This window comes from Pinus tabuliformis, chromosome 4_1 (genome assembly GCF_031772625.1).
Source record: "Pinus tabuliformis cultivar Carrire ecotype Pingquan chromosome 4_1, CPIR1, whole genome shotgun sequence".
NCBI classification, from domain to species: domain Eukaryota; kingdom Viridiplantae; phylum Streptophyta; class Pinopsida; order Pinales; family Pinaceae; genus Pinus; species Pinus tabuliformis.
Window position 1 is genome coordinate 280,591,776 of NC_142303.1, and position 15,237 is coordinate 280,607,012.

A 15,237-nucleotide genomic window follows, 5' to 3' on the forward strand; every position below is an offset into this window, starting at 1 on the left:
TGTTCTCGATCAATAATGCCCCTTATCAAGAGGGGTCACATCTATCAGTCCAAGTTTCTCTCTAAAGACCAAGAACTTCCCTTTCGGCAAAGCCTTGGTGAGAATATTTGTAATCTTCTCATATGTCAATATGTGATGGAGTCTAATGGCTCCTCTTTGCACCATGTTTCGAATGAAACGATATCATATCTCTATGTGCTTAGACTTGTCAAGAAATATGAGATTATTTTCCATATGGATCCCACTATTATTGTTGCAATATATCATTGTCATGTCGAGGACCTACTCAAATAGCTCTCCAAAGAGATTCCTCAACCAAACTAATTTGCATCTAGCCATGCTAGTGGTAATGTACACTGCCTCGGTGATACTCAATGATACAAACTTCTGCTTCCTGCTCATCCAAGATATCATGGCAAATCCAAGGCTAAAACAACATTCAAACGCACTATTCCTATTGATAACATTTCCTACCCAGTTAGCATGGTATATCCATGAAGTCGAATATCTCTGGTGGAATATCTCAGACGAAGGGTGATCGTCCCATGAAAATATCTCAAAATGTGTTTGGAAGAAATCGAGTGTGCATGGAGAGGCTTGGTCATGAATTGACTCAATGTGTTCACTACATAGCATATGTCTAGACAAGTGTTTGCTAAGAACATCAAGGCAGCAATCAACTATCTATACTCAGATGGATTCACCAAATCAAGTCCTGTAGCTTCTCCACATAACTTCTTGAAATTCATTTACATTTGTGTGGACAAGGACTTGCATTCTATCATTGTAAATCTCTCCAACAACTTCACAACATATTTTCCTTGTGAAAGAAAAATCTCACTGGGCCTTTGCCATGCCTCAAGGCATAGATAGTGCATGATTCCAAGGTCCTTCATATCAAATTCATGGGCCAACGCTCTCTTACACTCGATCATCAGCGCTCACTACCCCTCAAGAATAGATCATCAACATATAAAACCAAAATAAATGGCATACCTTGGACTACCTTGAAGTAGAGGTTGGGATCAACATTGCTTCTTATGAATCCCAACTTCACAAGATAACTGTCTATGTGGGTGTACCATGCTTTGGGGGATTGCTTCAAGCCATACAATGCCTTCTTCAACCTACAAACATGTGTCTTTCAATCCTCTATTTCAAATCCTTTTGGTTTCTCAACGTACATTTCTTCTTATAACATGCCATGGAGGAATGTTATCTTCATGTCCCCTGATGAAGGGTCCATCCTTAACTTGCAGCAAGACAAATTATTGAACGAATGGTTGTATATCGAGCCACAAGTGCAAATATATCATCACAAACTTCTCCCTATTTTTGGGAAAATCATCAAGCCATAAACCTTGCTTTATATTTCTCAATGCTACCATCAACTCCATGTTTGATCTTGAATAACCACTTTGAAGTCACCACATATTTCCCCTTTGTTCTTGACATAAAATCTCATACATCATTCTTCATAATTGATTCATTTTCTTTGGTCATAGCATCCTTCCAAAAAAATTATTTCACAACTTCTTCAAAGGTGGGAGGCTTGGCTTGAATCATAGTGCTCATGGTTGCAACATATCACTGGTACCTTCATGGCTTCTTTCTTTCTCTAAATTATCTTTGAATGGGATTGTGTCTCTCACCATCTTATATTGTATCACGAAGCCAAAGTGGCCTCTTCCTAGCAGTATGATCACATGGGGGAGGATCTAAGGGGTCCATGGGCTCCATGGGATCATAAAAAATATTTGTCTTATATTCAGGCATGGAAGGACCATCTAAAATATCCATATCATCATTCTTCTTCTCAAGAGGAGGAAGCAAAGGAAGGTCCCTTGATTTCCCAAGGGAAACATCTTCATCAAACATTACATCCCTACTAATTTCAACCTTCCTTTGACCAGGAATATATATTCTAAATGCCTTAGAATTTTCACAATATCCAACAAATTTACCTTTTCTTCCCGTGGCTTCTAGCTTGTTTCTTTTGTCCTTTGGCACATGAAAATATACGGGGTAGCCAAAGATACGAAAATGGCTAACATTGGGCTTGAAACTTGTGAACACTTCTCTAGGGATCTTGTTATCCAATTATTGATGAGGCACTCTGTTTTGAACATATATGACAGCATTTGTTGCTTCTCCCCAAAGGATCAACAACTTTTGATCATGGAGCATAGCATTAGCAGATTCTACAATAGACCTGTTCTTTCTTTCATATACACCATTTTTTTTTGGATTATAGGGCATAATCATCTCTTTCTTGATACCTTCCTTCTTGAACAAATCGATGAACTCATTCGAAATGTATTCTCCACCATTGTCACACCTGAAGATCTTAATTTTCTTCCATGTTTAATTTTCAACCAAAGCTTTGAACTCCTTGAACATTTTGAAGGCTTCATCCTTGTACTTCAAATAATATATCCACATATTTCTTTAGAATTCATCAATGAAGGTGATGTAGTAGAGATGGTCATCAATAGAATATATGGGCATTGGACCACATATTTCGAAATGAAAGAGATGGAGGATGTCATATGTCTTGTTCTCCCTAGAGGGGAATGGTCCCCTTGTCTTCTTTCCACTAGCACAACCTGGACATACTCCATCATGTTGGGATTGAACATTAGGAATACCATAGACCGATTTCTTCAATTTTGGAAGAGGATCATAATGTAGATGGGCCAATCTTCGGTGCCATAGCTCACTTAGATGATTAGTATCATGGACTAGTGCTAGAAGAGGTTTACTAGTGACTCTTTAGAATCCTTCAAATCTAGATCCCAATGTAAATGCATCTCTCATAGGGGATCCAACAGGCCAAATAAGAATATTTACCTTGATTAAGGAAACCCTCATCCCTTTGTCTTCCAAATCAGATATTGATACCAAATTCTTCTTCAACCCTGGCACATACATCACATCATGGAGCAAAATAGATTCCCTAGAATCCAACTAAAATTTGATAGTCCCAAATCCTTTAACGGGATGAGTGGAGTTGTCTCCAAGAATAATTTTAAAGTTTGACTCCATTTCTACCAACTTAGATAGAACTTCCTTATACCCAGAGAAATGATGAGTGGCCCCACTATCAACCAACCAACTATCCCACAAATCCGAAGGAGAGGAACTAGTGAGTGAAAAAATAAGAAAATAGTTAGATTGATTTGCAACATTATTTTCATACCTGGAGTATCTTGACTTCTTTTGAGGACAATGGTCTTCTTCACTATCACTTTGATTATCTCTCCTTCTTTCATCTCTTCCATTACGATCATTCCTTCGATCATCTCTTATTCTTTGATCATTAAACTTGTTATTGTTTCTTCTAGTGTTGTAGCAAGGACCATTGTTCTTCTTGGGGAAATCTCGAGCATAGTGGTCTTTATTATGGAAATTGTATAATTCAATGTATGATGATTCCTTGACTCTTCCAAACCTTCTATTTGAATTTTGAGGAGGAGGATTTCTTGAATATGATGGACCTCCTTTTCCTTTCTTCTTCTTCTTGTTGTGAGTGATGAATGCAGCGGGCTCTCCTTCATCATGCTTTTGTATCTTGCCTCTAGAAACCATCCTTGATTCTTCTTGAGTGAGCTTTCAAATAATCTCATCAAATGATGGAAAATTCTTGTTATTGCTTATAGTTATAATGAAGGTCTCCCAAATAGGAGGGAGACCTCTAAGAGTTACAATCACCAATTCCTTGTCAAAAATAGTTTCTTCAACTCTTTGCAATTGATCTCTAAGACAAGATATCCTCATAATGTTGGATTTCATAGACTCTCCTTTGTTCATCTTCATATTGTTCAGTTGATCTTTTATGGACAGGATTTCATTCAAATTGTTGACTTCATAAATACTAGCTATCTTATCATACATGTCCTTAAACTTCCTCAAATTTCCAACATATGCAAGTAAATTATCTTGTAAACAATCAACTATAATTTTCTTTGCTTTTAACTCACCTTTATTTCTCTTTTTCTTGGCATCAACAGAAGCATTCTCTGGAGGCTCGGGTACTTTTCCTTGAATGAATTCAAAACATCATTGTTATCGACTATGATCTCCAAACTGATCTTCCAAGCAACAAAGTTAGATGAGTCACCCAACTTATCATGTTCCTTGAAGAAAGAGGAAGACATCTTGACTTGATTAGATAGCCTCCTTCAACTTTCCAAAGATGATTTCTTCAATGCTTGTCTCCTTTTGGGCTTTTCCTTCACCTTAGCTTTGATACCATGTTAAATTTCATATTGTTCTATGTTGTTTCAATTACTTTAGCCCAATTCAATTCTTGTATTAGAAATCTTTCAATAATAATTAATATTTCCAATCATCAACAGTAATTGAAGATAGAACAATACTGGCAATGACAAAGGAGACACTCAACACATCAAAAGGAGACACCAGATTTGGTGAAAGACCATGGAAAACCCCACTATGGGAAAACCCTTTGAAATTATTCTTCTTATTAGATTGTCATAAAATGTTCAGCAAAGAGTACAATGATCCCAATACAAAATCATCCAACAAAATTAATCCAACAACATTCAGAAATATGTTCCCAGCATCAATCTAGATCAGAGTCAACTTGTCCTGCCTTCGATCAACTGTGGTTAACTATGATCAAATGTCAAAATCCAACCCTATAGCTCAATTGCACAAAGGAATAGGTACGCGTGTGGTTGAGATATTTCAATTGTAGGAATGAGCTTGAAAGCTTGTGGTTGTAGCCTAAAATTGTTTGTGTGCGACCTATGATCGAAAACCAAAAACCCTAAAACACATGTGAGCTTCGGACCCTGTAATCTCGGACCTATATGAACCACTTTTCCCGGCCCATCCTCAAACCTATGTGAACCAATCAATGAAGAAGAGAAGAAGAAGATGTTTGGTGATGTCCAAATGAGCTTGAGGTCACTTGTATTTATATGCTTCCAAGGGTGTCTATTTTCCTGTTAAGGCCAACCTGATCAAATGTGACATTGTGGGTTTTAATTCAAAAATGAACTTTCCCTTGTCCAAATGAAGCGCTTCAATAGTCATAATTAGTCCTCTCAAAAAGAGGAATCTAGTTCCATGGTTGGAATTTGTCACTAAGCTACCAAATTAACAAAGGGGACACACAACCATCAACCATGAAGGGACAACTCATTCCTGCAATAGCTCCTTGTTAATATTTGGTAGCTCGGGGATGAATTTATCCTAGAAGAAATCATATCTTTCAGTTCTATTTGAACCACCTATAATAAAAATTTCATTCGTGACAATTCTAATATGATGTTCCAAAAATAGTAAGTCACATCTGAATTTGGATGGGACTTTCCAAAAATAGAAATTCATGTCTAAATGATCAAGGATGATCTCAACATATGGAATTCACTTTAAAATCAAATCAATCATGATTATACAAGTCAATAAGTAATATTTTATCCTTATTATTATTATTATTATTATTTATAAAATAGTCTAAAGGCATTCATCTTTAATGAATTAATAAAAGTGAATTCTCTCATGGAATAATTAAATTAAATTGAGAATATCTTACTTGGCGAATTGAACCTCTCTCTTGGAATAAAATAGAAACTCCACACTTAAGAGAATGTAACTCTCCCTCACTAATTCAATGTGTGGCAAAAGTGTAACTCCTCATTAAATGCACTTATAACTCCCTCATTCAATTCAATTTATAACTTTCACCAAATATTCTCTCATGTCTAAGTGTAACTCTCTCTCTCCCTAATTCAAATTGTAACTCCTCAAGACAAATGTACCTCTCTCTCTATTCTTGGGATGAGATACACTTCTCCTCAAATAACTCCTCCCTCATGGAATTCAATTCTCATATTATTGACTCAAGGCATGAATTCATTTTGTAACTCTTCTCCTTTCTCATCTATTTAATCAAGATCAAGTGAGAGTTGAGAGTAGCATGTTCATTGTGAAGAAGGAGAGAAAGTGTTGAGTGTGTGCAAGAGAAGTGTGAGAGCTAGTGAAGAGAAAGAGCAAGGGAAGAGTTGGAGTAAGTGTGAAGGAGTTGATATAATCAAGAGACTGAGGATATCTTAAAGAAAAGAGCAAGTGCAATTCATTTGCAAGTTGATCAGACATTGATGACTTTATTCATTCCCATTCTCTCTCTCTTTGTACTATGTTGAATAATTGAAGAAATCTAATAGAAGAAGAATCATTTGGGTTTCCACCATGGGGGGGTTTTCCCTGGTCATTAGACCAAAATATCAGTATCTGAGATTTGTGCTTGGTTGTCTTCATATAATTCTTAAGTTTATGTTCTATCTAAAATTGTTGATCTAAAAAGTTTTGAAGAAGAAATTTTCATTCCAAGTAATTGTAACAGAATACAACATTCAGTTTTTTGCAAAGCACATTCAGTTCCATTTAGTTTTATGTAAAGTACATTCAATTTTTTTCATAGAAATTTCAAGTTTCTGCAAAGAATTTTGAAATGTATGCATAGAACTTTCAAATTTTAACATGGTATCATAGCTTTGGTGAAGACAAATCCAAAGAGACCATAGATCACCTAAAAAGACCCCACTTGCTTCCAAAGTTTTTTTTATCAAGATGACTTCTTCCTACTTCAACTTGGAGGAGAAGCTGAAGTTTTCTTCAAACTTTGGTCCATGGAAAGCAAGGTTATATATCACTCTTGAATAACACGAATTTTTGGAGTATGTTGAAGGCACAATAACTAATCCACCAGAGAATTCAAGTGTTTTTGTTAAATCCAAACATAAAAAAGATGAAATCAAAGCTATAAAAATTATCCTTGATTCCCTTAGTGATCATCTCATTACTTATGTTTCCAGTTTGAAGAAATCTAAAGAAATGTATGACAAAATAATTGACATGTTTGAAATTAGTAACTTGAACTAGATTAGTGCCTTGAGGAATCAGTTGAAGGACATCAAGATGAATAGATGAGAGATGGTTCAAGCATACTTCCTAAGAATGACCAAAATAAGGAATCAATTGTCATTAGGTGGTGAAGTTGTATCTGACAAAGAAATGGTGTTGAGTGCACTTGGAGGCCTTTCTCCTGTTTGGGAGTCTTTTATCACCACCATTAACATTATTCCCACATTTGATGAGCTCCTAGAAAAGTGTATCTAAGAGGAGGCTAGAATGATCTTCAGAGGGAGAATTTCACATCATGAAGAAGGAGAACCTACTACATTTTCAGGCTATGACAAGAGAAAGGAAGGTAATAAAAAGAAATATGATTTCAAATCAAATAAAAGGAATCTAGACCTGTCAAAAGTTAGATGCTTTAACTGTCAAAAGTGTGGTCACTTTGCTCTTAACTGTAAAGAAAGAAGAAGAGCACCTAGATTAAAAAACAAATATGATTATAGAAAAACACTTCTGAAGATCAAAGAAAAGGCCATCCTAAGAAAACACGAAATCCAAGGTATAGAAAAAATGTATCGGAAACTCAATTAGAATATTTCCTTGTTTGTGATCCTTCCAATTCTTCTTCTACAGATTCATTTGATAGTTGGTTAGTTGATAATGGTGCTTCCAAACATTTATTGGTTACAAAGAAGAACTCTTTAATCTAGTTGAGAGGGAGACTAATTTAAATGTTATCCTTGGAGATAATTCTACTCACCAAGTTAAAGGTTATTGTTCAGTTTCATTTCAGTTAGATGATGGAAAATCTTTTTTTTGCAAAAAGTTTTGTATGTACCTGGTTTGAAAAAGAATATTGTATCCATATCTACTCTAGAAGATAAAGGAATGAAAGTTGATTTTATTAATGGAAAATTTATAACTTGGAATTTGAACTCAAGTATGAGAGAATCCTTCACTCTTGGATCAATATGTGAAGGGATTTACAAAGTCAATGGTAAACCCATTCATGCATTGGTCCATGATACTGATCTTCAGCGTGAGCTACGGCACAAAATATTCTCTCACCTACACTACAAAGCCTTATCTCATGTAAGGAAGATGGTTTCTGGAATGCCTGAGATATGAGTGGATCATGAAGGAGTTTTCCTAGGATGTGCAAGTGGAAAGCATATAAAGGGACCATTCCCTTCAAGAAAAACAAAAACTAGTCAGGTACTTCAACTCATACATTTCGATTTATGTGGACCTATGCATGTTACTTCTCTTGGTGGCTACTTGTATTTCATTATATTTGTTGATTATTTTTCTCACAAGACATGGATATTAATTGAAAAAGAAATGGGAAGAATTTGACATGTTCAAAGATTTCAAGGCTCTGATTGAAAATCAAACTGGAAAGTTGATCAAAGTTTTCAGATTTGATAATGGGGTGATCCATATCTTGGGGCAGGGCCCCCAAGATCTAAAAAAAAATGAAATGCCAGAAGAAAAGAGGAGAACATACAGTAAACAAAACCACAATTTTTTTTATTAAAACAGAGAATAATCGTAAAAGATACATTGTGGTGGACAATTTGTCCTTTTACAAAATGCAACTTGTTACTTATAGCTTTTTTTTTGTTACAATACCATAGGTAAATTCCATGGGTGAATTAATACCATGGGTGGATATCACTTACAATACCATGGGTAAATTCCATGGGTGGATAAATACCATGGGAGGATGAATACCATGCATAGATGCCACTTACAATATCATGGATAAATACCATGGGTGGATGTCACTTACAATACCATGGATAAATTCCATGGGTGGATGAATACCATGGGTGGATGTCACTTACAATACCATGGATAAATTCCATGGGTGGATGAATACCATGGGTAAATTCCATGGTTGGATTTCATTTTCCACTCAGATCATTCCTCCCTCTTTGAGAAGCAATGGTCCCCATTGTGTGAAGTTCCCTCCTAAAAGCCTTTGTTGAATATGAAGAGTCACTGAAGAGAAGGGTTTTGTGTGGTTAACCCATAACCATGATGAATAAAGTGTTATGAAACCAGCTCAAGAAAAGATAGAAAAGATAGATCAACGCCTTAGAATTCAGCCTCTTCGAGGGGGCAACCTCCTTTACATTACATAAATGAACAATTCTTGGATGATTCAAATGACAAAACCTCCTTTCTATATATAGGAGTCTAAGGAGTCACAATATAACCCAGCCGACCTAACAATAATAATATAAAGCCACAAAAATAACAATAGAGGGATTCTATGGGGCACAGTAATAACAATATGGGGGCAATAGGGGCACAACAATATTAATAAGGGGTATAACTACAATAGTAATGGGGTAATCACTAGTATTATAGGGACCCAACATGCCCCTCTCCTTCAAAAAAGTGTTGTCCTCAACACTTGAGTAGTTCTGGATACTTCTGTATAAAATTCTCATCCTCCCATGTGGAATCTTCAGCGGATAAGTTCTTCCACTTGATAAGATACTCTGAAATTGATCGATTTCGTAGCTGTCGAGTTCTTGTTTCTGTGACTGCTTCCGGTTCCAATATAATTTTTCCTTCCTCGTCAAGTTCTGGCAATATTGTTTGAACTGGGAGCTTGTCGCCTATAACCTTCTTTAAACATGAAACATGGAAAACTGGGTGCAATCGAGAAGCTGCAGGAAGCTCCAATTTGTATGCCATAGTACCAATCTTTTGCAACACCTTGTACGGACCATAATACTTTGGTGATAATTTATTATCCTTCTTAGCTTGCTTGAGGGACATTTGCTTATATGGTTGTAGCCGTAGGAATACCCAATCACCTACATCAAAACTTCTTTCACTGCGATGTTGATCTGCCTGTTGTTTCATTCTATTTTGTGCCAACACGAGGTTATCCTTTAAGAGTTGGAGGACTTGTTGTTGATGTTCGATGTGATGTTCCACTGCCTGAACCTTAGAATTTTCTCTTAAATATGATGTGATGGATGGTGGTTGATACCCATAAAGTGCCATAAATGGGGTCATTTTTGTTGCTGTATGGAAGGAAGTGTTATACCACCATTCAGCCAGAGGCAACCATTTGACCCATTGTGTCTGTTTATCAGATACAAAGCAACGAAGATATCCTTCCAAACATTTGTTTACTATCTCAGTTTGCCCATCAGATTGAGGATGATAAGATGAGCTATGAGCTAACTGAGTACCAAGACAAGAAAATAATTCTGTCCAAAAATTTCCAGTGAAAATGGGATCTCTGTCACTTACAATAATCTTTGGGTTTCCATGTAGCTTTTGAATTGTTTCCATAAATGCAGTAGAAACTGTACTGGCTTTAAATGGATGTGATAATGCACAAAAGTGTGCATACTTGGTAAGTCTGTCAACTACCACCATGATGACACTCTTTCCCTCAGACTTGGGTAAACCTGTGATAAAATCCATTGAAACCTCCTCCCAACGTTGGCTTGGAATGGATAAAGGTTGTAATAGACCCTGTGTCTTAATTGTTTCAACTTTATTTTGTTGGCAAACCAAACATTCCGCCACAAACTTTTGAATATCTGATTTAAGGCCATCCCAAAAAAATTCCTTCTTAACCCTGTGGTAAGTTTTTAAAAATCCTGAGTGCCCTCCTAAGGGAGAAGTGTGCAATTCCATAAGAATCTTTTGTTTTAGCTGGGAATTCTTACAGAGGTATAAGCGATCTTTGTACCATAACGAATCATTTTGCCAGCTAAATGTATCAGACGTACTGGAATCTTGTTGTAACTTTCGAATAAGTGCCCACACTTCTTCGTCATTCTTCCATTCCTCCCTTGCTTCGTTTATCCAATCTGGTTGGATAATAGAAATGGGCACAACAATGCTTCCACATCCTCATCCTTTCTTGAGAGTGCATCTGCCACCACATTTTGCTTCCCTTTTTTGTAGATGATTTCAAAGTCATAACCCAACATCTTTGTGACCCACTTTTGTTGCTCTTCAGAGGATAATCTTTGTTCTAAAAAGTATTTAAGGCTATCATGATCCGTTTTTACCTTGAAGTGTCTTCCCATTAGGTAGGGTCGCCATTTCTTAAGTGCATGGAGTATTGCCAACATTTCCTTCTCATAAATAGCTTTGCTTAAAAACTTTCCCTTGATTGGACGACTTTCAAAAGCAATGGGTCTTTCATCTTGCATTAGAACAGCACCAATTCCATTTCCTGAAGCATCACATTCCACAATAAAGGTTTTTGTGAAGTCCGGTGTAGCTAAGACCGGTGCTTGGCACATTGCCTCTTTAAGATGTTCAAAGGCCTTTGTTGCTTCCGGAGTCCATGAAAATGCATCTTTCTTCAATAATGTTGTTAGAGGTGCTGCTATTCTCCCATAATTCTTAACAAACTTGCGATAATACCCTGTCAACCCGAGAAATCCTCGCAGATGCTTTATGGATGTGGGGATTTTCCATTCCTTAATGGCTTTAATTTTGCTAGGGTCTACCTTAACTCCTTCATGAGATACAATATGACCCAGATATTCCACCTCCTGGACTCCAAAGAAACATTTGGATCTTTTTGCATATAATTGTTTCTCCTCCAATAGTTGTAGCACCCTGTCAACATGTTCAACATGATCCTTCCAAGACTTGCTGTAGATTAGTATATCATCAAAAAATACTAACACAAATTTTCTAAGGAATGGTTTGAAAATTGAATTCATCAAACCTTGAAATGTTGAAGGTGCATTGGTAAGGCCAAAAGGCATGACCAAAAATTCATAATGACCCTCATGAGTTCTAAATGTTGTTTTCGGAATGTCTTCATTCTTCATTCTGATTTGATGATATCCTGAACGAAGATCCAACTTGGTGAAGTAAATTGATCCATGCAATTCATCCAGTAATTCATCAATGACAGGAATGGGGAACTTATCTTTAATAGTGAGCTTGTTGAGCTCCCTATAATCCGGACACATGCGCCATGATCCATCCTTCTTGTGCACCAATACTACTGGAGCAGAGAAAGAACTTTGACTCGGTTGAATTATACCAGCCTCTAGCATTTCTGCAACCATACGTTCAATTTCACTCTTTTGGACATAGGGATATCTGTACGGCCTGATGTTTGGAGGAACACTTCCTGGAATCAGATGAATAGCATGATCATGATCACGCATAGGTGGGAGACCTTTGGGAGTCTCAAATACCTTGGAATGATTGTCCAGGACTTTTTGGAGATCTGGAGAAATAGATGATTCCGATGTGGAAACATCTAGTGAACATAATTGTGCAATTACACCTCTTTGTTCCTTTTTTAGAAGCTTTGTCATACCATTAGAGCTGATTATCTTTCCTGGTTTCCCTGCAATACCCCTTAATTCAACTTCCTTTCCTTCCGTATAAAATTTGATGAAAAGTTCTTGAAAATTAAAAGCTATTGTACCCAAGGATTGTAGCCATTGGACTCCTAGTACAACATCAACACCTCCCATTGGAATGGAAAGCATTGGGCTAGTCAATACATATTCTCCCATGGATAGCTTGATATTATGGCACTTTCCAGAACAATTTATTGTTCCTCCATTTGCAATCATCACTTGACACTCTGGTGCTGGATATAGGAAGCAATTCAATTCTTTTGCTACTTTACAATGAATAAAATTGTGGGTGCTTCCTGAATCAATCAACACTATTACCTTTTTCTTCTTGATTTGTCCTTCTATCTTGATGGTTTGAGGAGTGGTAATTCCTGCCAATGCATTACAAGATATGGTCGGATTTATTTGTTCTTCATCTAGGCTTTGTTCCTGGAGTATATCCTCTTCTTTTGACCTTTCTTGCTCCTTTTCTTCTTCCTCTTCACAATCTATGTAGAATAATTTCTTCTCAGCACACTTATGACCTTTAGTGTATTTGCTATCACAATTGTAACAAAGCCCTTTTGCTCTTTTTTCTTCCAATTGTTGTGGTGTCAACCTTATAGGTTGTGAAAGACTAGGGGCAACAACACTTCCGTCTTTATAGTTGTGAGTGGTATGCTTCCTGGTTGCCATAATTTTGCTTTCCATTTTTCTTGCTAACCTGAATGCCTTCTCTAATGAATCAGGTTCCCAAAGGCGAACATCATGTTGGATATTATCCTTTAAAGACCCTATGAACACATCAATCCTATGCTCCTCTGGAATATCTTTTACCCTTATGTTCAATTTTTGGAACTCCTCAATGTGCTCCATTATTGAACCCTTTTGTTTGAGACTTATCAATTGGCTAAAAAAAGTGTTGCTTTTTGTATCCTCATAATGTGCTATCAATTCTTCCGTAAAAATTGCCTAAGTGATAAATTGTTTACGAGAGCAAAGCCATTGATACCATAAAAACTGATTTGGTTCCAAATATAAAGTTGCCATACGTACCTTTTGTGTGTTTTGCACATTATTGAGATCGAAGAATTGCTCCATCTGTAATATCCATGTGGCAGGATCCTTGCCATCAAACTTCCTCATATCGATTTTTGGAATATGGTGAGTCTTCGATCCAACATTAGAGTCTATGGAATCATGATTAAAATTTATTTTGTTCTCATCATGAGTTTCCTTCAGTACCCTTTCACCACTAGTGACCATTTCTTGTAGCAACTTATTCATATTTATCTTCAATTCTTCCATCTTATCATCCATGCCATCAATTTTAGTGTCCATGCCATTCACCTTAGCTTCCATGCCATCCATATTAGCTTCTACGCCTTTCTTTAAACAATCCATCTTAGCTTCTACACCTTTCTTTAAACCATCCATCTTAGCTTCTACATCTTTCCTTAAACCATCCATCTTAGGTTCTGTTGCTTTTTGTGCAAGTGACACTTGTTGCACTTGTTCTTGTAATTTTGATATATCATATAGCATTTCTTCTTCTTCTTCATGAGTCATGCTAGAGCTTTCAGGTTCCTTACTAGGTGTTTGCATTTTCTTTCCTCGGGGCATCAGTTACCGATAATAATGCTCTACTAGCCCTTTGAATTCCTTCAAAATAAATTTTCAAACCACTCTTAAGCAAAAATTTAAAAGAATCTACACACCTTTTTTTCACTTTGTAGGAGCTCGATATTGCCTCTGATGTATCTCTGTACTTTCAGATCATCCAGTTCTGAAATTGCAACCTGTGGTAGCCCTCTGTGTCCTCTTTCTAATGCCACCAGTCTGATCCAATTTGGATTCTCCAAGGAAGAGTTATATGAAATCTCCCACAGTGACCTGATTATAGACTAGTTCAGTAGAGCGAACTTGTACGACGTGCCACGAGTCACTGTTTCGTCCTTTGGCTCTGAAAAATATATACAAGAAACTACAGTCTGTCCTCTTTCTGCACCTTCTTACGAAATTTCAATCCAATGCTCAGGGAAAAAGTTATGATGATTTTCCCCAGGTCACCTGTTTGGAATGTAATTCAGGAGTCTGCAAAAATACCAACTTCCTCAGATCATATCTCCGTAAATATAGCGCAAAAATATCTAAAATTTGGACCCGAGATTCAGCGCGATGTCTTCTCAAATGGGTTTTTTTTTATCTTCTGAAACATCACAGAAAAAAAGTTATAGCGAAAATTCCACGATGACCTGTTTGGAGAAGCGAAACCCTAGAATCCAAAGCTCTGATACCAAATGTTATGAAACCAGCTCAAGAAAAGATAGAAAAGATAGATCAACGCCTTAGAATTCAGCCTCTTCGAGGGGGAAACCTCCTTTACATTACATAAATGAACAATTCTTGGATGATTCAAATGACAAAACCTCCTTTCTATATATAGGAGTCTAAGGAGTCACAATATAACCCAGCCGACCTAACAATAATAATATAAAGCCACAAAAATAACAATAGAGGGATTTGATGGGGCACAGTAATAACAATATGGGGGCAATAGGGGCACAACAATATTAATAAGGGGTATAACTACAATAGTAATGGGGTAATCACTAGTATTATAGGGACCCAACATAAAGATTTAAGAATAGAGATACCATGTAATGCTTGTGACCAACTGTGATACTAATAGTGTGCGGCCTAGCAAATGGACTTTGATAAAACATGGGTTTGTGGATGACCTGTAACCATGAAAAATATGAGGATAGATATACCCTGTAATGCTTGTGACCAACTGTGATACTAATAGTGTGCAGCCTAGAAAATGGACTTCGATGATAAGGATTTTGTGTGGTTGACTGAATCGTGATGTTAACTATTCATGAATTAGCATGTGTCTACATAACTTGGGGTGGAAGGGAAAATCTCCAAAGAACCCAAGTCGGATGTTGTTATGTTGAAACTGATGAATGTGGAGCAGGTGCCTACTAAAGCAGGG